Genomic DNA, 27,972 nt, shown 5'->3' with positions numbered 1-27,972 from the left:
GGCTATAAAAGTGTCTCTACCTGCGTGATGAAACACGGCTACTCCAAGGTACGGCAGAGATTTGAAAATAAAAAGTAAATCTCCTCCTTGGGTGGGATCCACATTATCATGCAATTTGTAAGCTGGCCCACGTGAGCCCGTTTCAGGCACTTTTAGATCAGTGGAGCAGCTATTAAAGTGCCATCGAAGCATTTTTGACTCCATAGAATTAATCATGAAATCTGTTCCTGCCAGCTCACTTATCATATTCGAAATATTAATTTAGAGCAAAATTAAATCGGACACCCACCGACAGCAACATTTTGCCCTTCAGAACTCCCCTTCATATTGATTTATTAAGGGCTGCCAGAACAGTGTACCAGAACAATTCATTATTTCTTTCTGGTTGTTTCCGTAGGCTTACAAATAGTCCTTGGGAATGAGAGGTGTTATCTGACAGTCCTTTGACAGGGGTATTTTTCAATTTGCATAACATTTGGGGGGGGTTATTGGGATTTAAAGAAGAAGTTTCATTTTAGTATCAGTGGCAATGGGTGATTTGCTTCAAGAAGTTTTAGAGCCAGGGTGGTCATCTGACTGTGGTGCCAGTCAGAGATAATATAAAACTGAGTGCATCACTGAATCCACTCTCCACCGTGATGAGGTGCCGTAAAACGCAGAAAGGAAGCGCAGTGTATCCTTTTATGAACTATGTAAATATTCTTTTTACTTTTGCTATTAAGATCTCAAATACCTGCATCGGCACTTGAATACCATGAAAGTTCAAATGATTCGCTGTGACAATGCTTATTCCAGGCTGTAAAAGCAAACAAGTCCTCTCTAATCCTGAGACAAAAGGCCTCCATCCCCAGACCTCAGAGAGGAATCATACCAGCAAAGCCACGGAACAACCACCCTCATGAAGCCCAACTTCACCACCTCATTTGTGTAAATAGTGTCGCAAACACAGAAACAAATTAGAGATCGTCTTCTTTGAGTAACAGGCTGTGTGCTCATTCATTCCGCCATTCAATGCATTTTTAATTGAGTCCCTAACGCCAAGCACAGTTCTAAACCCTGGCCATACCTTGGGGAATGAGACAGACAAGGTCGCTTACACCTTAACTGAGGCAAGGGGAATGGGGGCAGAAAATAAGAAAGAAACAAATAGACAATTGCAGGTGCTGTGGAGAAAATAACATAGGGAAGAGGAACAGAAGGTCACCATGGGATGGAGAGAAACTACATTTTCGTTGAGCAGTCAGGGAAGTTCTCTATAAACAGCTGGGAGAAGAACATTCAGGCAGAGGAAACCGTCAGCATTAAGATTTTTGCTGGAAAAATAGGAATCAGTTTGTGTGTATAAGAAACAAAAGAAAAAAAAAAAGCTGGAGTGACTGGAGCATGGTGTGGAGGAGAGAATGTTCGGAGATGAGGTCAGCTGGGCAGTCGTCAAATCCTTTGCGTCTTGTGTGCATATAATACGGTTTATGTTTTAAAATATCACTCTGGCTACGCTGTGGGGAAGTACCTTAAGTCTCTATGTCTCATATACTGCCCACCACCACACTATTAGGTTACTACTATCACCACTCCCATTTTAGAGAGGGTAGGCAGAGAAGCCAAAGGCACAGCTAGTTAGTGCAAGAGCTGACACTCAGTGTCCTTAACCACTGTGCTCTGCCATTTCAAGTGAGATACAAACATAATACAATTCTTTAATACAATTCTTCCAGATCCAAGGCCATCAGTACCCCACTGTCGTAGGTGAACAGATTCTGTTTAAAGGGGGTCTGTTATCCCACCCTCAGCTGGGCCCACGGTCCAGCACACAAAGCCAGATGTTAGAGGGGGATTCTCCCATTCATTGCCTTGGGATGTGTCCTATCTCCCAGCTGTCCTCAGTGGCATATCCATCCTCCACCTCCTTGACCTGTGATCACATGGGCTCCTCTGAGCACAGCCGTGATGCGTGCGGGACGGGGTCTCCCCGCGTTGGTCTCTGGGAACGCTGTTTGTGTCTTTATGAGCTCAATCCACAGGTTCCTCATCATTCCACACCCACATGGAGAAATCTCATTACGGGAAAACAAAAATAAACAGTTTGACACTTATATGCTACTCTATTAAAGCAATTTCACTAAGGTAATAAACAATTATTGTTACTTTTCTTCTGTATTTATCAGGACTGACATATACAGTAAAAGTTAGATCACTGAAACATTATATAAAGGATGAATAATAAGAATTGCCCCAAATTCATTTTTTAGAAAAACAGCATTTGTTAGCTAATGGTTGATATTTTATAAACAGGTAATAATGTGGGGAAAACAAAATGTAACCCTCATTTAAATTGAGATATCTAACAGATATCACTGTTTATTATCTATCTATCCACCCGTCTATCTATATCTCTGTATTTATCTGCCTATCTAACTATAATTCATTGCTAAATCATTTATCCAGAAAGACAAAATAACAACAGAAAAATGCCAGTGGAAGACATCCTAATTTAACTGTAATTACAACCAAAAATCTAAATGATGACTTCTGCCAGAATCTATCAGCTCTGGTGTTTAGATGTTGTGACTGTATGTAGGCCAGAATTTTTTCCTAAAAAAAAAGCAACAACGATGCAAATAGCAAATCAATAGCGCAATTGTTTTTCTACTTTTACATATGAGTGAGAGTAACATAAACAAGTAAGAAAAAAGTGAGACAATTAAATTCACATACTTAGGTATTCTCAATCTCTTATACAAACTGGACGAACACAAACAGACAAGATAAAATGGTGAAAGAAAAAGAGAAGGAAATCACAAATCTCAGCTAAGAAATTACCAAAACTGTGGTAAGAAGATGGACCTGGGAATCAGAAGGCTTTGTTCTAGCTCTGGCTTGTCACCTAACACAGTTTTCCACACTGTGCCTTGTTCACGTGAGGGGAATAGAATCAGTTCTTACTTACTGCACTTAGTTGATATCTAATAAAGTTTGGAAAACCTGCCAAATTTAGGTGGCGAATCCTTACTCTCAACTTCCTTGGCCTCCTTATCTCCCAGCTTGTTATTGGCCATAGAGTATCCATTACAAGAGGTGCCAAAAAACTCAATAATCAAGATAAATAACATTTTATTGCAAAATTTTTTTAAAAAATCAAGGTTAATACAAAATCCATGGTGACAAAAATACCAACATAACAAAGATTTAAATAAAGACAGGATCGGTGTTACTGATCTTTTTCGAATTGTGCCTCAGGCTCCATGGCACTGTGAATTTTTTTTGCATTAATTTTGATTTTTAAATAGTATATTTAAATAGCATTTATCCTGACTAGTGAATTTTTTAGTGTCCATTAAATGTGTGCTAGTCAACTGCCTCACTCACCTCACCCTAGCCCCTCCCCTGTTTACCAACCAACTCCCTAGGAACTCTGAACAAACCAGACTCGGTATTACAAACGCAGATTAAAAATAGCAGAGACAAGTCACCAGATCAAGTGTAAAACAGCAAATGTTGTGGAACCCTAACTGTCCGTGGGGCCTGTCTGCTTCTGTCTATACCTGCCCTCTGTTTCTCCTCTGAAGAATCCCAGAGTAAAGCTCACTATGCTCACCAGGTGCTACAAGAAACCCACCAAATATTCCAGAACATGTGCAGTCTTCCCTGATGATGTCCAGGGTCGACACCAAGTCCACCCCATGAAGTGTAAGATTTCCTCTTGGCCTCACCTCTGTTCCTCTCCTCCCTAATCTTGAGTCCCTTCAAATACTTGGGAAAACTTGGGGCTCACCTACCAGGTTTGCAGAACTAGCTTTTCCTCCACGACAACTGGTTTATCAAAAATTTTCCCCAAAGGGAAGAAAGGTTTTCCCCAAGAAGAATCTCTTAACTAATTTTATTTTTTTTAATTTTTTATAGATCTTTATAGGAGTACAGTTGCTTCACAATACTGTGTTAGTTTCTGCTGTACAACAAAGTGAATCAGCCATATGCATACATATATCGCCATATCTCCTCCCTCTTGAGCCTCCCTCCCATCCTCCCTATCCCACCCCTCTAGGTCATCGCAAAGCACTGGAGCTGATCTCCGTGTGCTATGCTGCTGCTTCACACTAGCTATCTATTTTACATTTGGTAGTGTATATATGTCGCTGTCACTCTCACTTGGCCCCAGCTTACCCTTCTCCCTCCCCGTGTCCTCAAGTCCATTCTCTATGTCAACGTCATTATTCCTGCCCTGCCACTAGGTTCATTAGAACCTTTTTTTTTTTTTTTTAAGATTCCATATATATGTGTTAGCATACAGTATTTGTTTTTCTCTTTCTGGCTTACTTCACTCTGTATGACAGACTCTAGGTCCATCCACCTCACTACAAAAAACTCAATTTAGTTTCTTTTTATGTCTGAGTAATATTCCACTGTGTATATGTGCCACATCTTCTTTATCCATTCACTGTCAATGGACATTTAGGTCGCTTCCATGTCCTGGCTATTGTAAATAGTGCTGCAATGAACATTGTGGTACATGTCTCTTTTTTTTTTAACATCTTTATTGCAGTATAACTGCTTAACAATGGTGTGTTAGTTTCTGCTTTATAACAAAGTGAATCAGCTACACATATACATATATCCCCATATCTCCTTCCTCTTAAGTCTCCCTCCCACCCTCCTTATCCCATCCCTCTGGGTGGTCGCAAAGCACAGAGCTGATCTCCCTGTGTTATGCAGCTACTTCCCACTAGCTATCTGTTCTACATTTAGTAGTGTATATATGTCAATGTTACTCTCTCACTTCGTCCCAGCTTACCCTTCCCAATCCCCATGTCCTCAAGTCCATTCTCTACGTCTGAGTCTTTATTCCTGTCCTGCCCCTAGGTCCATCAGAACCTTTTTCTTTTTTTTTAGGTTCCATATATATGTGTTAGCATATGGTATTTGTTTTTCTCTTTCTGACTTACTTCACTCTATATGACACACTCTAGGTCCATCCACCTCACTACAAATAACTCAATTTCATTTCTTTTTATGGCTGAGTAATATTTCATTGTATATATGTGCCACATCTGCTTTATCCATTCATCTGTCGATGGACACTTAAGTTGCTTCTATGTCCTGGCTATTGTAAATAGAGCTGCAATGAACATTGTGGTACATGACTCTTTTTGAATTATGGTTTTCTCAGGGTATATGCCCAGTAGTGGGATTGCTGGGTCATATGGGAGTTCTATTTTTAGTTTTTTAAGGAACCTCCATACTGTTCTCCACAGTGGTTTCATCAATTTACATTTCCACCAACTGTGCAGGAGGGTTCCCTTTTCTCCACACCCTCTCCAGCATTTAACGTTTATAGATTTTTTGATGATGGCCATTCTGACTGGTGTGAGGTGATACCTCATTGTAGTTTTGATCTGCACTTCTCTAATAATTAGTGATGTTGAGCAGCTTTTCACGTGTCTCTTGGCCATCTGTATGTCTTCTTTGGTGAAATGTCTATTTAGGTCTTCTGCCGATTTTTTAATTGGATTGTTTGTTTTTTTCAATACTGAGCTCCATGAGCTGTTTGTATATTTTGGAGATTAATCCTTTGTCCATTGTTTCATTTGCAAATATTTTCTCCCATTCAGAGGGTTGTCTTTTCATCTTGTTTATGGTTTCCTTTGCTGTGCAAAAGCTTTTAAGTTTCATTAGGTCCCATTTGTTTATTTTAGTTTTTATTTTCATTACTCTAGGAGGTGGGTCAAAAAAGATCTTGCTGTGGTTTATGTCAAAGAGTGTTTTTCCTATGTTTTCCTCTAAGAGTTTTATAGTGTGTGGCCTTACATTTCAGTCTTTAATCCATTTGGAGTTTATTTGTGTGTATGGTGTTAGGGAGTGTTCTAATTTCATTCTTTTACATGTAGCTGTCCAGTTTTCCCAGCACCACTTATTGAAGAGGCTGTCTTTTCTCCATTGTATGTTCTTGGCTCCTTTGTCATAAATTAGGTGACCATATGTGCGTGGGTCTATCTCTGGGCTTTCTATCCTGTACCGTTGATCTATATTTCTGTTTTTGTGCCAGTACCATACTGTCTTGATTACTGTAGCTTTGTAGTATAGCTTGAAGTCCGGAGCCTGATTCCTCCAGCTCCGTTTTTATTTCTCAGGATTGCCTTGGCTATTCAGGGTCTTTTGTGTTTCCATACAAATTGTAAAACTTTTTGTTCTAATTCTGTGAAGAATGCCATTGGCAGTTTGATAGGGATTGCATTGAATCTGTAGATTGCTTTGGGTAGTATAGTCATTTTCACAATATTGATTCTTCCAATCCAAGAACATGGTATATCTCTCCATCTGTTTGTGTCATCTTTGATTTCCTTCATCAGTGTTTTATAGTTTTCTGAGTACAAGTCTTTTGCCTCCTTAGGTAGGTTTATTCCTAAGTATTTTATTCTTTTTGTTGCGATGGTAAATAGGATTGTTTCCTTAATTTCTCTTTCTGATTTTTTTGTTGTTAGTGTATAGGAATGCCAGAAATTTCTGTGCATTAATTTTGTATCCTGCAACCTTACCAAATTCGCTGATTAGTTCTAGTAGTTTTCTGGAGGCATCTTTAGGATTTTCTATGTATAGTATCATGTCATCTGCAAACAGTGACAGTTTTACTTCTTCTTTTCCAATTTGTATTCCTTTTATTTCTTTTCCTTCTCTGATTGCTGTGGCTAGGACTTCCAAAACTATGTTGAATAAGGGTGGCAAGAGTGGACATCCTTGTCTTCTTCCTGATCTTAGTGGAAATGCTTTCAGTTTTTCACCATTGAGGACAATGTTGGCTGTGTGTTTCTCATATATGGCCTTTATTATGTTGAGGTAGGTTCCCTGTATGCCCACTTTCTGGAGAGTTTTTATCAGAAATGGGTGTTGAATTTTGTCAAAAGCTTTTTCTGCATCTATTGAGATGATCATATGGTTTTTATTCCTTAATTTGTTAATATGGTGTATCACATGGATTGATTTGCCTATACTGAAGAATCCTTGCATCCCTGGGATAAATCTCACTTGATCATGGTGTATGATCCTTTTGATGTGTTGTTGGATTCTGTTTGCTAGTATTTTGTTCAGGATTTTTGCATCTATGTTCATCAGTGATATTGGTCTATAATTTTATTTTTTGGGATATCTTTTTCAGGTTTTGGTATCAGGTTGATGGTGGCTTCGTAGAATGAATTTGGGAGTGTTCCACCCTCTGCAATTTTTTTGAAAGAGTTTGAGAAGGATAGGTGTGAGCTCTTCTCTAAATGTTTGGTAGTATTCGCCTGTGAAGCCATCTGGTCCTGGGCTTTTGTTTGTTGGAAGATTTTTAATTATGGTTTCAATTTCATTTCTTGTGATAGGTCTGTTTATATTTTCTAATTCTTCTTGGTTCAGTCTTGGAAAATTGTACCTTTCCAAGAAATCTGTCCATTTCTTCATGGTTGTACATTTTACTGGCATATAATTGTTTGTAGTGGTCTCTTATAATCCTTTGTATTTCTGCAGTGTCAGTTGTGACTTCTCCTTTTTCATTTCTAATTTTATTGGTTTGCATCCTCTCCCTTCTTTTCTTGATGAGTCTGGTTAAGGGTTTATCAATTTTGTTTATCTTCTCAAAGAACCAGCTTTTAGTTTTATTGCTCTTTGCTACTGTTTTCTTCTTTTCTATTTCATTTATTTCTGCTCTGATCTTTATGATTTCTTTCCTTCTACTGACTTTGGGTTTCCTTTGTTCTTCTTTCTCTAGTTGCTTTAGGTGTAGGGTTAGATTGTTTATTTGAGATTTTTCTTGTTTCTTGAGGTGAGATTGAGTTGTTATAAACTTCCCTCTTAGAACTGCTTTTGCTGCATTCCATAGGTTTTGGGTCATCGTGTTTTCATTGTCATTTGTTTCTATGTATTTTTTAATTTTTTCTTTGACTTCTTCAGTGGTCTCTTGGTTATTTAGTAGCTCACTGTTTAGCCTCCATGTATTTGTGTTTTTTTTAGTTTTTTTCCTGTAATTGATTTCCAATCTCATAGCGTTATTGTCAGAAAACATGCTTGATATGATTTCAATTTTCTTAAGTTTTCTGAGGCTTGATTTGTGACCCAAGATGTGATCTATCCTGGAGAATGTTTCATGTGCACTTGAGAAGAAAGTGTATTCTGCCACATTTGGGTTGAATGTCCTATAAATATCAATTAAATCTATCAGGTCTATTGTGTCATTTAAAGCTTGTGTTTCCTCATTTATTTTCTGTTTGGATGATCTGTCCAATGGTGTAAGTGGGGTGTTAAGGTCCCCTACTATTATTGTTACTGTCAATTTCCCCTTTCATGGTTGTTAGCATTTGCCTTATGTATTGAGGTGCTCCTATGTTGGGTGCATAAACATTTATAATTGTTATATCTTCTTCTTGGATTGATACCTTGATCATTATGTAGTGTCTTTCCTTATCTCTTGTAACAGTCTTTATTTTAAGGTCTATTTTATCTGATACGAGTATAGCTACTGCAGCTTTCTTTTCCATTTGCATGGAATATCTTTTTCCATCCCTTCACTTTCAGTCTGTATGTGTCCTTAGTTTTGAAGTGGGTCTCTTGTAGACAACATATATATGGGTCTTGTTTTTGTATCAATTCAGCCATTCTGTATCTTTTGGTTGGGGCATTTAATCAATTTACATTCAAGGTTATTATCGATATGTATGTCCCTATTACCATTTTCTTAATTGCTTTGGGATTGTTTTTGTGGGTCTTTTTCTTCTCTTGTGTTTCTCACCTAGAGAAGTTTCTTTAGCATTTGTTGTAAAGCTGGTTTGGTGGTGCTGAATTCTCTTAGCTTTTGCTTGTCTGAAGAGCTTTTGATTTCTCTGTTGAATCTGAATGAGATCCTTGCTGGGTAGAGTAATCTTGGGTGTAGGTTTTTCTCTTTCATCACTTTAAGTATATCCTGCCACTCCCTTCTGGTCTGCAGAGTTTCTGCTGAAAAATCAGCTGATAACCTCATGGGGATTCCTTTGTATGTTATTTTTTGTTTTTCCCTTGATGCTTTTAATATTTTTTTCTTTGAATTTAATTTTTGTTACTTTGATTAATATGTGTCTTGGTGTGTTTCTCCTAGAGTTTATCCTGTATGGGACTCTCTGTGCTTCCTAGACTCAGGTGACTATTTCCTTTTCCATGTTAGGGAAGTTTTCCACTATAATCTCTTCAAATATTTTCTCACACCCTTTCTTTTTCTCTTCTTCTTCTGGGACCCCTATAATTCGAATGTTGGTGCATTTAGTGTTGTCCCAGAGGTCTCTGAGATTGTCTTCAATTCTTTTCATTCTTTTTTCTTTATTCTGCTCCTTGGCAGTTATTTCCACCATTTTGTCTTCCAGCTCATTTATTCGTTATTCTGCCTCAGTTATTCTGTTATTGATTCCTTCTAGTGTATTTTTCATCTCAGTTACTGTGTTGTTCATCTCTGTTTGTTTGTTCTTTAGTTCTTCTAGATCTTTGTTAAACATTTCTTGTATTTTGTCAATCCGTGCCTCCATTCTATTTCTGAGATTCTGGATCATCTTTACTATCATTACTATGAATTCTTTTTCAGGTAGATTGCCTATTTCCTCTTCATTTATTTGGTCTTATAGGATTTTACCTTGCTCCTTCATCTGTGACATATTTTTTTGCTGTCTCATTGTTTTTTGGTTTTTAGGCTTTTTTTGATGAGTGGGATTGTGTTCCTGTCTTACTGGTTGTTTGGCCTGAGGCTTCCAACACTGGAGTTTGCAGGCTGTTGGGTAGAGCTGGATCTTGGTGCTGGGATGAGGACCTCTGGGAGACCTCACTCCGAAGAATATTCCCTGGGGTCTGAGGTTCTCTGTTAATCCAGTGGTTCAGGCTTGGAGCTCCCACCTCAGGAGCTTTAGCCCGACCCCCGGCTCATGAACCAAGATCCCACAAGCCACGCGGGGAGGCAAAAAATAAATAAATTAATTAAAAAGGTGAACAATAACAAAGTAAAAAATAAAATTAGACTAGGAAACTCACAGATATGTTAGAAAAAATATAAAAATTAAAATATAGATGAAACACACCAGAAGATAAAACAGAACCACAATAGTAAAAAACAGGGGGAAGAAAAAAAAAAAGGTGGAAAAGGTCTTGGCTGTGGAGGGTGGTGTCTAAGCAGGGGTGGGGTTTGGGCAGTGGGCGGGGCCTATGCTTAGGACCCACAGGGCTGGAAAAGGCCCTGGGAGGTGTGAGGGGCTGGGGCTTAGGCTCAATGAAACAGAAGGGGCCCTGGCGCACCTCCCGCCTCTGGTCTGAGAGGGCAGGGGACCCTACCTGGGAGCCCAGCAGGCTTCCCGGCCTGGGGCAAGTGCCCTCTGCTCCTTCTCCTGCCCCTCTGGTCCTGGAGGGCCCCTCCCACCTGCCTCTCCTGTTCTGCCCCAGCCTTCCTCCTATGTCCCCAGGACCTGTGCAGCCTGGAGGGGTCCTCTGAGGGTACAGGACCTGGCCGAGAGCAGGGCAGACTTCCCCGGCCGATTGGGCAGGGGAAATTCTGGGCATGCTCCCCCCTGATCCGAGCCCCGAGGGTCACTCCAGGTGTGGGAACACCTCTCCCCTCTCAGCCACCCCTCAGCAGCGCCAGTCCTGTCCGGCCTCCACTTCTCCTCCCCCCTCAGCACCCCCCCCACATCCTACTGGTTCACTTGGGGGTTCCTCCCATCTCCTTGGGCGTTGAGGTCCCCCCCAGCATCCGGCAGGCGCCCTAGTTGAGGGGAGATGTGTACTCTGTGTCTTCCCACACCGCCATCTTGACTCCACCACCCCCTGTTAACTAATTTTACTCTTCACAATCCTGCTATAAGATATATATATATATACACACACATAATGTGATGAAAGCATAAGATGTATTATATGGTTCAAAAAGATTTCCTTTAGGAGACTTTGTCCAATCTGAAATTGATCATTTTCTTTCTTCTCATTCAATTTCTAATGCCAGCAAAAAATTTTATCTAACGTAACAGAAATAGCTTTCTCTCTTCCAAGTTACTTTCTTATTTTTAGTGGCTCAGGATCCTTCATCTTTCCCTGTAGCAAATATTTATGGGTTTTTCTTTTGATCTCTATGCGAAGAGAAATACATAGAGTAAAACCACAGGAGACTCCTGAGGTCACATGTGGTCCAGAAGAGGAAAGCATGGCCCTGGGATTGATCTCAGAATGCTAGGGATTAGCAGCAAAACCAGAATGGTCCCTTTCCTGTACCGCATCTTATTTCCCTGAAACATACCTCAGTTGCTGCTTACCCTGAGATACACACTGTTCCCATGCACTGAATGCTGTTTTGGAGCATCATGCCTTTGAACTTGCTGGTTCCTCTGGCTGGAACACCCTTCCTTTCTCTACCTGACAATTCTCAAAAGTCTCCCTGTCTAAGAAGCTGTATTAGTCTCCTACTGCTGTGGCAACAAATTACTTAAGACAACACAAATTTACTACCTCACAGTGTTGGAGCTGAGAAGTTCAAAAAAGACCAGCTGGCTCTTGGGGAGCATCTGTTTCATTGCCTTTTCCAGATTCTTGGCACCACCTAAATTCCTTGTCTCTTGGGCTCTTTCTGCACCTTAAAAGCCTTCTGGGTAGCATCTTCTCCTCTCTCTCTCTCTCTCTCTCTCCCATCATCACATCACCTTTTCCTCTCTGACGTCATGCCTCTCTCCTACAAGGTTCTTTGTGATTACATCAGACCAACCTGTTGTAACCCAGGATGGTCTTCCTATTGTAAAATCTTTAACTTAATCACACATGCAAAGTTCCTTCTTCACATGTACAGTAACATATTCATGGGTTCTGCAGATAAGGACATGGATATCTTTGGAGTGGAGGGCATTGTTCTGTCCATCACAGAAGCCTACACTGACTTCGTGTTCTAGAGTAAAGCTCTGCCATCCTTTGGCTACAAGAGAACCTTAGCTGTGTGCTCCCCGCAGAGTCAGGTATAGGCAGTTGCCCAAGATTCTTATCTATAATGCAAATTAGAACAATGCTGTAAATGTAATGAGGTGGTGGAGGGAATTGTATTTGCTAGAAAACCTCCCAGGAAGGAAATCTGTTTGCTTAGAAGGAGCATTTCGATAAGCTACTTAGAGGGCAGGGAGGAACATGGGGCTCCCAAGAATCCCCACCACAATGCTTTCTAAAGAGGACTCTAGTCTGCAAGCAGGTCTCATCCTTCTCTGCCCCTTCCAACCACCGACTCAACCCCCTTTCTAGGTAAACAATGAACACACATTGAAACAGTATTTGTTGGAAAAGAAACCAAACTATTAGTGGGTACAGAGGGCCAACATATCCCATTTGGGGACCTATCTAATATTTCAGTGCTTATCCCTTTGTTATAATTTTCTTCATCTGTAAAATGGGGATAAAAGGTTTTCTTCATATGTTGTTGGGAAGACCAAATATATAAAATGTTTAAAATAGTGCCATACACATAGTGAATGCTTAATAAACCTTAACTATCCTTACTGGGCATTACTCTGCTTATATGAGGGCCATCTGGTTTGATAGGCTGTGTATTCTTCAAACCCAAGTGTTAATCATTTCTGCAGTAACTACAACTCACTGTCCCACACAATAGCTAGTAGCCACATTGGACTATTTATATTCACATTCAAATTAATTGCAATTACACAGAAATTTAGAATCCAAGTCCTCAGTCACAGGAGCCACATTTTAAGTGCTCAGTAGCCACATGCAGCTGGTGTGGTGGACAACATAAACATAGATCATTTCCAACATCACAGAAAACACTACTGCAGAGCGCATTCAGTAAATACCCCATGTCAAGGAATACTGTAAGATCTTCAGAGGAGGTAGGGAAAGTTTAATGTACTCATAGACTCACACATATGTGACAGTCATAGTTATTTTATGGTAAATCTTAAGACCATAATAGATCTAAAATTAAATAAACAGGATTTTAAACTCTAAAATGAGTATATTCCTGGGGCTTTGAGGTTTCTTGGATTATGAAGACATCTTTTTGTGGCCTCTACCATCTTTTTTGGCACTAACCAGCCAAAAACTATTAACCTCCTTGAGGTAATGACACCACTTTCTCATAATCTTTAAAACTCTGAGTGGATTAGGTGAGTCAAGAAAAGAGGACACATATAGTTCAGGTCATACTCATATTATCCAAGATGCACGATGTGCTATAATAGTCTGACTTTCAACATATCACCTAACATTACTCTCACATTAAAAAAAAAAAAAAACTCCACTCACATTTTCTCTACCTAGCCCCAATGGTAGTATAGAATTTATTTCTATCATAGGCACTCATTATATAGAATTCAACAGGAAGAATGACAAGTTTAGTCACCATTCCAATATTCTGTACCCACAGCAGACACTGTTAATCAATCCATAACATTCTCCATACAACCCACTGGCTTGGATATGGCATCAGAATCCTTCTCAACACTAGGCTCCAGGTGGCATCGACCAAACGGTTGATATTGCCATCTGAGTTTAAACCTACTTGTCATTCCTGGGTCAAAGGGTGTTTAGTGGATAGAAAGATTCAAAGAAACAGAGGAAATCCAATTGTCCCATTTAAACAACGCTACTTTCTTTAAGGCATACTCATGTTTCGTTTCTTTTCCTTTTTTAGTATAAGAGAAATGTTCTTTAACCAAGAACTCAGTGGAGCAACAGTGCCACCCAATGGCCTGTTAGGTTAGTTTTGCATTTAACTGTTACCATTTTAACAGAGAAACTGTCTCCCACAGATAAAAATGGGAACTGGAATTGGCTATTAGCTGCTTAAGCTGCTATTCACCGTTTTTCGAAATGATACATACACAGAAGGTAGGAGGCATCCTGAGAAATGGAATTGTCTTAAAACAGAACCCTCATCACGTTTCCGCTATCAAATCAAACAGCTCAACACAAAGAAAGGCTCCATATGAATTTATAAGTGAACAGGACGGATTTTCACCTCTCATTTATAAGTGGGTGGAATGGACAACAGTTGCCCAGCACCTCCATGCCCCCGCTCCAGGTGAGCGTGGCTCTTTTTTCCCTATTTTCTCAGCAATCAGTGTACTAAATTCACCCTACAAGAAGCGTTAGAGTAAGTATATGTATTGCAGCATTTTATATGCAAAAAAGGAGTATAAAGGCTATGACAAGTGTTATAAATAGAACTATTATTTAGTTTAAAAGCAAGAAGAATTTATATTTCCCAATCGGAGAGCACTCAAGCTTTGAGATTCAAGTAAGCAAAATAAATCTGAGCTTTTTGCACTGTGAAATCGAAGCTCTAACTCTATTAATAGAAGAGGTGAGTAATAGATTTCCCTGGTTGGATGGTGGTGGGTTTTTATTACCCAATCTTCGTGATCTGCATAGCTCACCAAACACTTCCAAAGTGAGGTGGCAGGGCGTCTCCAGGCACTGAGATTACATATTGTAAGTGGTGGCGTTTTTCTCCCTTGGAGGGACTTATCTGAAGATCTAGAGACATCCCCACAGGACTGGAGATCCCAAGGAAAGGAAAAAGTCTGCTCTTCTTTTTAACTTCCAATCACTCAGAGTGCTCATAAAGTCTTTTTTTTTTTTTTAAACTACATTGATGTTTTTTAAAAAAATATTCCAACAGTCAAACAGAATGAGTGGGTCCTGGGTTGTTCTGATCTTTTTTAATGCATAAAGAGGTGACACACAAATATGTATTACTGTTTACTAGTGATTGCTATGATTAATCACTTTTGAAGAAAAATAAAATTCCCAATCTGGCATCCATTTGGGGTCAAAGGCTTTTTGTCCAGAACTTCTTTATTCAACCTTTGTTCTCTTATTTCATTTAGTTTTTGTTTCAGTGACTTAGGCTGTATTTTGCCAATAAATATGATTAACTGGAAAAAGACTCTAGCTTTGAAAATGAAATGTATAGGCTGAACAGAGGCACAGAGTAAATATTTTATGCTAAGACTAAAAATATGCCCCTGGTGAATCTGAGAAGAATATTCAGTTAGGTTCATGTTTCTTCATTGTGTCAGCAGGTAGGAAATTCAATTAGAAGAAGTTCCATGGGTTACTTTGGTATTTTTTTAAAATAATCATAATTTGTTCTTAGACTGCTGAAACTGTATGAAACTAGTTCAACGAGAAGCAGGAAAATGTGAGCCGTGAGTTTGTGAGATTTTAGATCAGTTAACTTATACTTTAATCCCAGGTCAGCCACAAATTACGTAAATTTGAGTCAATTACTTAAAGCCTATGAGCCTCAATTTCCAAATCTGTTAAATGGAAACACCAAAAGCACAAACCCATAATATTGTTATGAGGATAAATGAGTACTGTCTATGGTGAAAGAATAGAATATTAAGAAACTCTCCAGCCCTCCAATGTAACTGGAGTGGAAAGAGATATGAGAAGAAAGGAAGACTCAAGTTAGAAAGTGACTTGAATCCTAGAAAGTAGTCTCAGAAGAAAGCCAGAGGCAAAGAAGGAAGATGAGGAAGATTGCGGGCTCCTGGGTCAAACCACCTACATTTTAACACAATTTCACCACTTCCCAGCATCATAATCACACATCTCCAAATCTTGGTTTTCTCATCTGTAACATGGGAACAGTAATAGTACCGCCGCATATACTATACAGGATACACTGAGGAAAGACATAAATAGCTCTTACATACTGCATAGATCAGAATAAGCATTAACTAAGCAGGAACCAGAAGCAGAATTTATCTTCACTGTGGTTAAGGTGATAGCATATATGCTTGTGCCTGTGCTTATTTTCACTGAGAGAGGCAGAGCTTAATAACTGTCACATCACGCAAAGTTAAATCAGCTTTGTGGAAGACAGAACAAGTGGGACCATGACCTGCGGAATCCATAGTAAATTACTGAAATACATAATGCTCTTTTTAACCTAGCCATTCTTCGCTATAAATGCTGTTAGGCTCATACCCTTACCAGGTAGGTAGTATGGGGGAGACAAGCTCTGCTTTTAAGGATTGGGAATTCTAGTTCAGGAGACAGAACCTTCACACAGTAAATGTCAAGTGAGGGGAACCCATAACCAACAGTTAGACAGATGTTTTTGCACAGCAGGAAAGACTCTCAGCCAGACCATCTGGGTTTGATTACTGGCATTGCCAAGTGGTGCCACTTAGGAGCTATGTGACCTTAGGCAAGTTACCTAACTCTATTAAATTTACTGTTGACATCTATGACAGAAGGTAACAATAATACTTAACTAATTGACTTGTGCAGAATAAAAGAGTTAAAATACATAAGGAACCTGGAGCATATTTTGTGTTAAATAACTATTTACTAATACTCCTACTTCCACTACTAGGAATAAAGGTTCACTAATAAAGGCATATTTGGAGCCAGATGTGTTTCAGAACTTTTCTGATGTTAGAATGATAGCATGGTACGAACACCATATATTACACAATCATTCCAGTGAATATAGGACAGCCCCTATATTCAAAATATTAATATTTCTGCAGTATGAATTTTCACAACTGTTAGCTAAATAAAGACCTACAAAGAGACTCATGTCCAGCAAAGTCAGATTTTGCTGATAAATGAGTTCAGATCAGGTAAGATTTTTATCACTAGATGAGTTTTTAAAAGCTTTTAGTTTCCGGAGCTTTTTTGAATTTTGGCTTTGTGGATCTGTACAACTATGAACATAAGAGATTGGGAAGGCTTCAGAGAGGGGCATTTTTTCCTGGTTGCTAAAGAAGAGTAGAGGAATTGCAAGCAAAGGAAATTTGTGACAGACTCTCAGGTCGAAGTGAGCAGAAGACCCCCTGTAAGACAGAAGGGGCAGAGGGAGAGGTGAGGCTGGGGTCAGATCACCTGATCCCACCCCCTACAATTGTCAGAGATCAGACAAGTACTGGTACAATAATAATGTTAATTTTCTTGGAATAGTGCCACATCTTCAGACTTAACGTATGTAACCAGGGACTGGAAACCAACAGCTCTGGACATCCAGTGGTGGTCTTGCAGATGTGTTTGTTTTGCTGACCCAGTGTTTAGATTTTGGAATGTGGATACTTCAGGAAGGGTACATACCTGCCACTTGCCACAGATGGTCCCATCACTCTCCACTGTCTTCACCCAGCTGGATTCCCTCACTTCTATCTCTCTGGTCTCTCCTGGCATTGGAATTGTTGACCCCTGGTTGGCAAATAAAAGAAAATGACTGTTTGAAATGAGTCCTGAGATTTCAAATGATCAATTACATGGTTGAATTCATCTTATGGTCTCTATATAGATTGTAGAGAGGTTCATGCCAGCTCTCTTGATTAGCATTGGCTTTCCAAAATGCTGCATTATGAAGACCTTTTAGGCTGCTGTCAGGCTCAGTGTTATAGGGGAGGAGAAGGAGAACATTAATCTGGCCTATGTTTTACATCACTTATTCTCAAAATATAATCCAGTGAGTAAAAGTAACATATGATCTTTTCCTGTTCTATCCAGTATGGTACTCACTAGCCACATATGGCCACTGAACACTGGAAGTGTGACTAATCCAAGTTGAAATATGCTGTAAGCATAAAATACACACCAGATTTCAGAGACTTTGTACAAAAAATAATGTAAAATACCCCATTAATAATGTTTAATATTGATTACATAGCATAATGATAATATTTTTATATATATTTGATAAAGTACATTATTAAAATTAATTTTACCTGTTTTGGTTTTCCTTTTTTTTACTTTTTTAACATGGCTGCTCAAAAATTGGAAATCATATATATGTCTCATATGATATTTCTATTGGATATCACTATTCTATATTATATATGTTAATGATGTAATAATATTAAAAGTGATTTCTGACCCTCATTTGTATTATTTGTGCAATTTTATTGACCTAGAAGCCCCATCAAATTATTATTTTAGCCAAAACCAAAAAATATTTCCTGTTAACTCTTTTTAAAATTTTTTTTGGTCACACAGCGTGGCATGTGGAATCTTAGTTCCCCGACCAGGGGTCGAACCTGTACCCTCTGCGCTGGGAGGGTGGAGTCTTAACCACTGGACCACCAGGGAAGTCCCTTCCTGTTAACTCTTGATAGGAAAAAGATGAAAATTTCCAGCAGAGTCTCTCTTGAGTTTCATCCCCCAATGAACTTTCCAAAGTTCCCTCCCCATCACACCCAACACCAAATGAGAATCACTGCTCTAGAACAGCTCAACCGCCAAGTCCACCAACCACATGCATATGTTTGCACACTGTCTATGATTCCCTTTGCACTAAAACGGCAGGGTTCACTGAGTGTGACAGGGAGGGTCCCCAAAGTCTAAATTACCCACGATTTTTTCCTTTACAGAAAAAGTTTACTGACCCCTGCTCTACAGTAACAATTCCAAATGAGCTTTTCTAAATGTATCCTCATAACAGACATTTAGATCAGTTTACAGATGCAAAAAAAACTGCTTAGGAAGAAGCTTGAATCATCAGTGTTACAAACCACTAATACACTAAGGAATAAAATATTATTTTTCAGCTTCTAAAATTCTTCAAATTGTTTTTTGGAAACATGCTTTGTAAAATGGGATCCTGGGGGCAGTTAGTAGACTGAGGGTTATTTGAGGCTGAAATAAGGAAACAATAAAGGGGATTACTTCTGTTCGTTTGCTCTGCTAAAGATGCCATAGAACTTCATGTTTTACTGACGTTTCCAACTTAAGAATGGACATCTGAATTAATGGTAAATTACTGAGAATTTCCTTACATCGATCATAAGTATCCTAAAATAAACTTTTGGCTGCTTAGCTAATAGATATTTTTCTAAGTTTCTATGAGAAATTGAGGCTATTATTGATATATTATTACCTTTGTCATAACATGCCATTTTTTTTTCTCCTAAGTTGAATCTAAATCTCCTGATTTTTAGAACCCATTAGAGAAAGCTTCTGGTTTACAGTTCATCATACAAAAAGTACGTAGATCCTATGTTAAAACTGGCATTATGCTTAGAAAAATACCCTCTGGAGGCTGATAAAGCACTGTCTCACCCTTCTAAGACCTAGTTTTCATATTAAAGGTTGCATATGCTCATTTTCCAATTTTATTAGCTTTCTTCACAACTGGTTAAAAATGGAAAGAAAAGAAATTACAATTCTAATTGTGACTTTACTTAACTAGTTCAAACGGATTTAAGTATGAACATGTGAGAAGCCTGAAAACTCAGCAGCCATTTAAAAGTCTATTTGAGCAGTAGATCACAATTCCTTAGAGAAATGGAAAGGTGCTTTAGAGTCTAATGCTTCCTTTTGAACTGTATATCACTTTTTCTATTTAGAATTCATTTGAATGCAGAGATCGAGTTAGGTTCTTTTCGTTGGAGACACTCCAAATATTTTTACAGTTATTTGAATACCATATTGACAAGCCCATTATATTTACTCGTCCTAAAACAAATAATTTCCACATATTCTAAGCTTTAAAACTCTTTAGTACAAATTATTAAAAGATTATAAAGTGTTTGTCTGTGCATTTTTAAAGGGAGGGATTTGTGACTTCTTAAAAAAGGAAAATATTTGAATAGCAGTTATAATTCTAGTATATTCACAAATCAGTCATTAAAATGCATAGAGCAGAGTTGTTGCAGCTGTATACAGCTTTTATTATTCAGACTGCTAAATGGGTGAAACATATATTTTAATTTAATGTATAATGCACAACTCAGAATGAACCAGAATGATTCTTCCTCCCCTCCCTTTCCTAAGGAGCAGCCAGAGATCCTTCAACGGGCTGGTGATAATTTCTCCTGGACAACAGCCAGCCGAGATTTATTGAATATGCTGGCATCTCTTCATAAAACACTGCAAGAGCTGGCAGAAGTTTAGTGAAAAAATCAGCCCGTAACATTTCTACTTTTATTCATATATTTTCATGGAGAATTTAACTGCTAAGCCTTCAGCTCTGGTTACCAATTATGGCCCAATGGGAACTTCGGCTCCTATAGAAAGTTAACAAAGAGGTGTCTTCCCATTTCATTATTATGAGAATAGAAGACTTGGGTTTGACAGTGGGGGTCGGGAGGGTGCGCATTCAAGTCCTGACTAAAGGGAACTACAAAGAACCACCTCGATGTTACTGATAAAGGGGAGGAAAAGGTAAAGAAAGGGTGTTTATTCTCATTTAGTGACCGCAGAAGTCAGTGAGGGTATCTTTGAAAGCAAAATAAATCATATGATATGACTGTATTCAAAAGGTTGTGTTTCCTCTATTTTAAATAGGCCAGACTCTTGCCTGGAGGGCTCCTACCTGGAGAATACTATTGTCTGCTTAACGGTCAAACTTTCTCTCCAGCTAGTTGGAGTGCCATCTTGAGCCTCCCTGCAAAATAAAGGCCCTCCCCTTATATTTTCAGAGCAAACAAAATCCCATTTATAGCTTCTCATAACTCTACAAATACTTGCGGTCTGTTTTATTTCTTTGCTGAAGTGTAAGGTTCTCTCAGATGCAATTTATTCCTTTCTTAAGGTCTCCAGCAAGCTCTCATTGGAGTTCTGTACTCTACTTCTACAGCACAAATCTCAGTGGTGGTACTTAACTAATTTATTGCGTTTAATCAGAGACTCTGAAAAATAATTTTCTTGTGTCTTTCCATGTCTAGAGATTTATACTGGTGCTCAGTCTCTTAGAAAGGACAGTGCTAAACTTCATGTCGGTTATGTTGGCTTTTGGATTTAGTCAATTCGTGACCGTATCAAGAGGGGATTGTATCTTTTAGCATTCTGGGTAATTTCACCATAGAGAGGAACAAATTCGGGCAGAGAGTTTAACAGTCTTAAGAGACTCTGATCTTGACTTATTGAATCACTGAAGCAAACCATGACACACAATAGCCTTCAAATCTGTGAGACCCTCTGTGCTCTCTCAGCCTGTCACTGCTGTGTGGCAGATGCCTGTCATGGTCTAAAGTCCTTTTCTTAATTTCAAGATGTCCGGATTGAACACAAAGGCATAGGCCTATCTCTTCCAATTTTTTATCATTTTTAAGTAATCAGTAATATGGCCCCATGTCTCCTATGTGTAGACTGTTTTTGAGACATCCTCAGTACTTATTCATGTTTTATCCACTACTTTATAAAAGGGATTTGAGGTGTCCTTACAATAAGGGAGATAAGTCTCATGACTTTAATAAAATATAAAAGAAATTCAGGTCCATGGAGAGGTAGAACATGTAAATATGTTACCTCCTGGAGCAGGTATAATCAAAACTGGACTTAACACATGACTTGATGCTTCTTGCTGACAGTACAAAAGGAACACAAACCATGATCCACATGGTTCCTTTCCCTCACTTCTAAAACATATTTATCCTTCTTATCCACATCTGTATGACTTTGTAGCCCAATTACCTTATTATACATTCAAAGTTCATCATTTCATCACATCAATTTATCATAAAAGAAAAAAAAATAGGAGAGGTCAGTATGAGTACTCTTACTAGCATCTTAATTCATCTTCCTTTATATATGAGAGAAAAATCGGATCCTAATCTCTTCCAAGACCATGCCTGACACCTGTGCTATTGGTTTTATTCTACTTCTGGAACTTTATTCATCAATTAGCTACTTGCTCATGCATCCTAAATTCCTCTCATCTCTTCCCTTCTGTCTTTAAATATTACAAGTCTCTCCTAAAAGGAAAAGCTTCCTTCCATTCAGCCTAATTTTCAAGCCTACTAACCCCATCCCTTTGCCTCTTTGATTATCAAACTTCTTAAACGAATAGAGTATTCTCACAGACTACTCATTCTTACTTCCTTAATCCTCTGGACTATTGTCAGAACTCCCTGATGTTTATCTAGAAAACCTTGTCAATGACTCCCTGTTTGCCCAACTCAAAACTTCCCCCTCTGTCCTCTTCAGCCCTCGTCTAATTTATACCTGGAATATCTCTCTCAGTTCCTGCTCCCAATCTCTCCTCTTGCTGATGCACTGTCTTTATTTCTAGCAGAGTTAACTTTCTAAGCAAAAGTTGGATTATATCACTTGGAAAACTCAAGACCATCCTCAGCTAAATTTTACCTCAACTCTGGACACTCCTTATGTGTGTGCGCACACACACACACACACACCCCTCTAAGACACACACGCACACATTGCTTTAGCCATTCAGAGCTCATGCCACAATGACACTGCTCTGCAAAGAATATCCTTCCTCAACTTCTCCACTTGGCTAACTCCTGTTCTTTGGTTCTCCCTGACTCTCTCTGTCCCACCCTGAAGAATTAATCCTGTGTGTTACCAAGGTACCCAATTAGCCTGCATGACAGTTATTTGTTAATATGTCTCTCTCCTCCAAAATGTAAACTCATCTAAGAAAGAGAACTTGTCTTACTCCCCTTTCAATCTCTGGCAATTCAGTCTGTAATAAATATTTAGCAAATTATCATGTTAGTCTAATATTACTATTCTGCTATTGACCCCAGAGATATGTACACAGGCAAATTTATAATATAGATGACTTTGGTCACTCATTCCATCCCTATAGTATTGTCAACTGTCCTTAGCTGATCAGAACTTATCATGGGCATGTTTTCACTATCTACAGCCTAACACTGAAACCTGGACTGGAAATGGCAATCATAACATTTTAACAATATCACTATCAACATTTATTTATTGACTGTTTGATATTTGCAGTGCCCTGTGCTAAGCACTTTTCATCCTTTACCTCCTTTCCTCCTCAAAACAAGCCAAGAAGAGGGAGTGACACCAGAAAGGTGGTGGAATAGGAATGCCTTCACAGACAGATTCCATTTGTAAGAAATCCAGAAGTGAGTTAAGAAGCTCCCATACCTCAAATGAGCAAGAAACCAGCCACACTGAAGCTGGCAGGAAAATCTGAGACACCTTCTTTCCAAAATCCCTACCCCTAGCATAGCACCATATGATTGGGACCAAAAACTCCATTTGCCAGTTTCTCCCAGGGGAGGGGAAAGGGTTCACTGTGTGTTCAATGCCCCAACTTTTATGGGACTACCCAGACGACTGGCTTCCGTGTAGCATCTATCGGAACACTGATGAACATGGCATACTATAGCCCCCTGGGGCCAGTGAGAACACTGATAGTGGTTTGGGCTGGCAGTCATCATAGCCACTCCCCCTGGCTCAGCACAGGTTGAGCTGATGAAAAACCCAAGGTCCTAGCTTGTCCCCGAGGAGGGGAAGAGTTGGACAGAGCATCCAATGACCCAACTTACCTGAAGGCTGCCTGAGGAATTGGTCTCAGTCTTGCTTATCTAAAAATACTGAGGTGACCCAACAAAATCTAGATGCCTGAGGCCACTAAGAATAAAACAGACTGGACAAGCACAAAGGTTTGAGAGACCCAGAATCTCTGGCCAGGCTGATGAGTGGGGGTTTTTTCTGTGTGAAGCAAGTCCATGAAGATTAGGAGAAGTTGCTATTTGTCTAATGTGCAGATACCAATACAGAGAGTGAAGAAAAATGAAATAATAGGGAAATCAGTTCAAACAGAGGAACAAGATAAATCTCCAGAACTGACCGTAAAGAAGCAGAAACTTGACAGAGAATTCAAAATAACTGTCATAAAGATCCTCACTGAGATCAGGAGAAAAATGCAAGAACAATATGAGAATTTCAACAAAGAGACAGAAAATTTACAGAAATCACCTACCTGAAGAATATAATAAATGAACTGAAAAATTCACCATAGGAGCTAAACAGCAGACTAGATCAAGGAGAGAGGATCAATAAACACTGGAAATTATTCAGTAAGAGGAATAAATTGAAAAATATTAAAAAAGAATAAAGAAAGCCTCAGGGACATCTGAGATACAATCAAATGGACCAATATACACATTGTGGGAGTCCCAGAAGAAAAAGAAGAGAGATAAAGAGGCAGAAAGTGTATTCAAGGAAATAGTGGCTGAAAACTTCCCAAATCTGGAGAAGGAAATGGACATCCAAGTCCAGGAAACCCAAAAGATCCTAAGTAAGACTAACTAAGTCAAATGCCCATTGAGAAACATAAATTGTCAAAAGTCAAAGACAAAGATAGAATTTTGAAAGCAATAAAAAGTGACTTGTGATGTACAAAGGAACCCACATAAGACTATCAGTGGATTTCTCAGCAGAGAAAGGAGTAGAATGATATATTTAAAGTGCTGAAATAAAAACACTGCCAACCAAGAATACTATACCTGGAAAAACAGTCCTTCAAGAATGAAGATAAAGACTTTCTCAGAAAACAAAAGCTGAGGTAATTCATCACCACTAGACCTGCCAGACAAAAAATGCTAAAGAAATTCTTCAAGTAGAAATGAAAGAATGCTAAATAAGCCACCAGCATAAGAAAGTATAAAACTCACTGATAAAGGTAAATATACATATAAATACAGAATACTGTATTACCGTAATGGTGGTGGGTAAATCACTTTTAATTCTAGTATAAAAATTAAAGACAAAAGTATTAAAAAATAACTATAACTAAAAAATCTGTTAATGGATACACAGTACAAATAGATGTAAATACTAACATCAATAACTTAAGGTGTGTGGGGCAGGGGAGTAAAGGTGTTGAGTTTTTGCAAGCAGTTGAAGTTATCAGCTTAAAATAGACTGTTATAACTATATAGCATTTTTATCTAAGCCCTATGGTAACCACAAAGAAAATACTAATAGAAATTACACAAAAGAAAAAGGGACAAGAATAAAAGCATATCAATACAAATTAAAAAATCAATGAAACACAAAGGAAGATAGCAAAAGAGGAAAGGAGGGACAAAAGAAATACAAAAAAACAAAACAAAACAGAAAACAAGGAACAAGCTGGTGATAGTAAATCCTTCCCTATCAATAACTACTTTAAAAGTAAATAGACTAAACTCCCCAATCAAAAGACAAAGAATGGTTGGATAGACTTTAAAAATTCAATTACATGCTGTCTACAATAAACTCACTTTAGATTTAAAGACACACATGGGCTGAATGTGAAGGGATGGGGAAAGATAATCCATGCAAATGGCAACCAAAAGAGAGTAGGGTTGGCTATACTTACATCACACAAAATAGACTTTAAGTCAAAAACTATTTGAAGAGACAAAGAATGGTATTATATAATGATAAAAGGGTCAATTCAACAGGAAAGCATAACAATTTTAAATATATATGCAACTAACATCAGAGCATCTAAACATAAAAAAGCAAACAGTGACACAACAGAAGGGAGAGACAGCAATACAATAACAGTAGGAGACTTCAATACGTTACTTGCAATAATGGATAGAACAGCTAGGCAGAAAGTCAACAAAGAAACAGCAGACATGAACAACACTATAGACCAAATGAATCTAACAGACATGTACAGAACATTCCTATCCACAGCAACAAAATTCATTCTTCTCAAGAAAACACAGGATAGATTACATGTGTGATACTGTGATATAAGAAATATATATTTTGGTTTTTGTCCAAAGTTCCTAGCATATAGCTACTAAACCCTTGTAATTTCCTATATAAGAGCTTATAGGGACATGAGTTTTGTTTCCAGTTCCCAAAATAGCTCCAAGGTAATAAAGGTGAAATGGGTATCTTTTGCTATTCATAACAAGTCCCTTTTAGTAACATCTGAGTTTATGTTAATGAGGTGGCTTTCGAAAATCCTCTAAGGACAGGGGCTTGTTGCCAGGGGCATCAACCATATGATTAAAGGATTGGAACTTTCAGCCCCACCCCCCAACCTTCAGGGAGGAGAATGAGGCTGGAGGTTGAATTAATCACCTATGATCAATGATTTAATCAATCATGCCGACTTAACGAAGCTTCCATAAAAACCCCTGAAAGATGGGATTCAGATAGCTTTGGATTAGTGAACACATGGAGATGCTGGGATGGTGGCACACCTGGAGAGATCATGGAAGCTCCTTCCCCCATATCCTGCCCTATGTGTCTCTTCCATCTTGCTACTCCTGAGTTATATCTTTTTATAATAAACGGGTAATGGACTAAGTAAACAGTTTCCTAGGTTCTGTGAGCCACTCTAGAAAATTAATAAAACCTGAGGATAGGGTTGTGGGACTCTCTAATTTAGCTGACTGGTCCAATGCACAGATAACAACTTGGACTTGTGATTGGCATCTGAAGTGGGAAGGGAGCAGGCTTGTGGGACTGCATCCTTAATCTGTGAGATCTGATGCTAATTCTAGGTAGACAGTGTCAGAAATGCGTTAAATTATAGGATACCCAGCTGATATTATAGAATTGCTTGGTATGAAAACCTCCCCCCAAACACACACACACACACACACACACACACACACACACACACACACACACACTTGGAGTAGAGAGTAGTCTGTGAATAGACAGAGAACAGAGGAGTGGTTTTCCTGTATATCTTGGCGTCAGCATATGTACAGAACATTCTACCCTACAGCAGCAAAACATACATTCTTCTTAAGTGAGCGCAGAACCTTCTCCAGGATAGATCACAAGTTAAGCCACAAAACAAATCTCAAATTTAAGAAGACTGAAATCATTCCAAACATCTCTTCCAAACACAATGGGAGTCCTGCAATATGCAACATGTGGATAAACTTTGAAGACATCATGCTAAGTGAAATGGCCAATCACGGAAAGACAAGTACTGCATGATTCCACTTACGTGAAGTATCTAAAATAGTCAAACTAATAGAAACAGAGAGTAGAAGGTAGATACTAAGGGAGGAAAGGGGGAACTGGGGTGTTGCTAATAAATGGGCATAAAGTTTCAATTATGAAAGATGAGTAAGTTCTGGAGATCTGCTATACTACACTGTGCCTGTAGTTAACAATACTGTATTGTGCACTTAAAATTTGTTAAGAGGGTAGATCTCATGGTAAGTGTTCTTACCACAATTAAAAAAAAAAAAATATATATATATATATATATATATATATATATATATATATAAGGTAGGCATTGATATGGTCATTTTCTTATCAGGAACCTAAGGATTAGAGAGATTAAATACTTTGCCTAAGATTTCACAGCCATTAAGTGGCAGCATGAACTGTCTGCATTTACCTACTTGGCTAAAAAGGAAATGGTAACATCAAAAGACTGTTGTTTGTCTATTAATTTGTTTTGTTTTGTTTTTTAACATGAGCAAGTTAAAGTACTTTGGGGAGACAATGCCTTCTGTTTTCTGACATAAAGGGGTGAACCTTCACTCACAGTAAGGATGGGGGGAGGGCAGTGCCTATGGAAAGGAAGAAATTTGAAAGCATCTCCAATCTTTATACACACTGTGTAGAGCTTTTCCTACTCAGCTTCTAAATGAAAGCCCTGAGACCAGATTTCATTTTTAAGTTTGTCTCTTTCTGACTCTGCTAATAAATTTAGTCTGTATCTTTTGTACAGTACCTAGTTTGGCGTCATGCTTGATTAATGTTTTCTTCTAATAAATAATAAAGTAGATAAATCATAACCTTGAGATTTAAGCTCCCTATCCCATCGTCTCTCCCCGTCAGCCTGATTGAAACCATGCTCATTATCTTCCTGCAATTAGTTCCTCTCTCCTCAGGCTCTTTTCGTTATCCCAGGGGATGAACCTCCTGGAAGGAGGACTTCATTGAGATGATTAGGTCACATTGCATTCACCAATTAAACAATAGTAAGCTATTGATTTCTACTGAGAAATGTAAATGACTAGCAGATCCTTTACAGAGAGAGCTGTTGTTCTAAGAGGTTACCATCTTATAGTTCTATTTCTAGAGAATTACTTGGGATTTTCTTAAGGTCAGATGGGACACCATAGTGCTAACTATTTAAGATGATAAAACTGTACCTTATCACCATTAGACAGTGCTTTCAGAGCAATTACTAAAGCTCATCATATAGATGCAAATATTAAACTTGTTCATATATGAGTAATGCAATGTTACAAAGAAAAGTACACCATAATCTCTTCACTATTTGCATTTCTT

Source organism: Eschrichtius robustus, chromosome 2 (genome assembly GCF_028021215.1).
Source record: "Eschrichtius robustus isolate mEscRob2 chromosome 2, mEscRob2.pri, whole genome shotgun sequence".
Lineage (NCBI taxonomy): Eukaryota > Metazoa > Chordata > Mammalia > Artiodactyla > Eschrichtiidae > Eschrichtius > Eschrichtius robustus.
The sequence above is the reverse complement of the archived record's forward strand: the minus strand, read 5'-3'. Positions refer to the sequence as shown.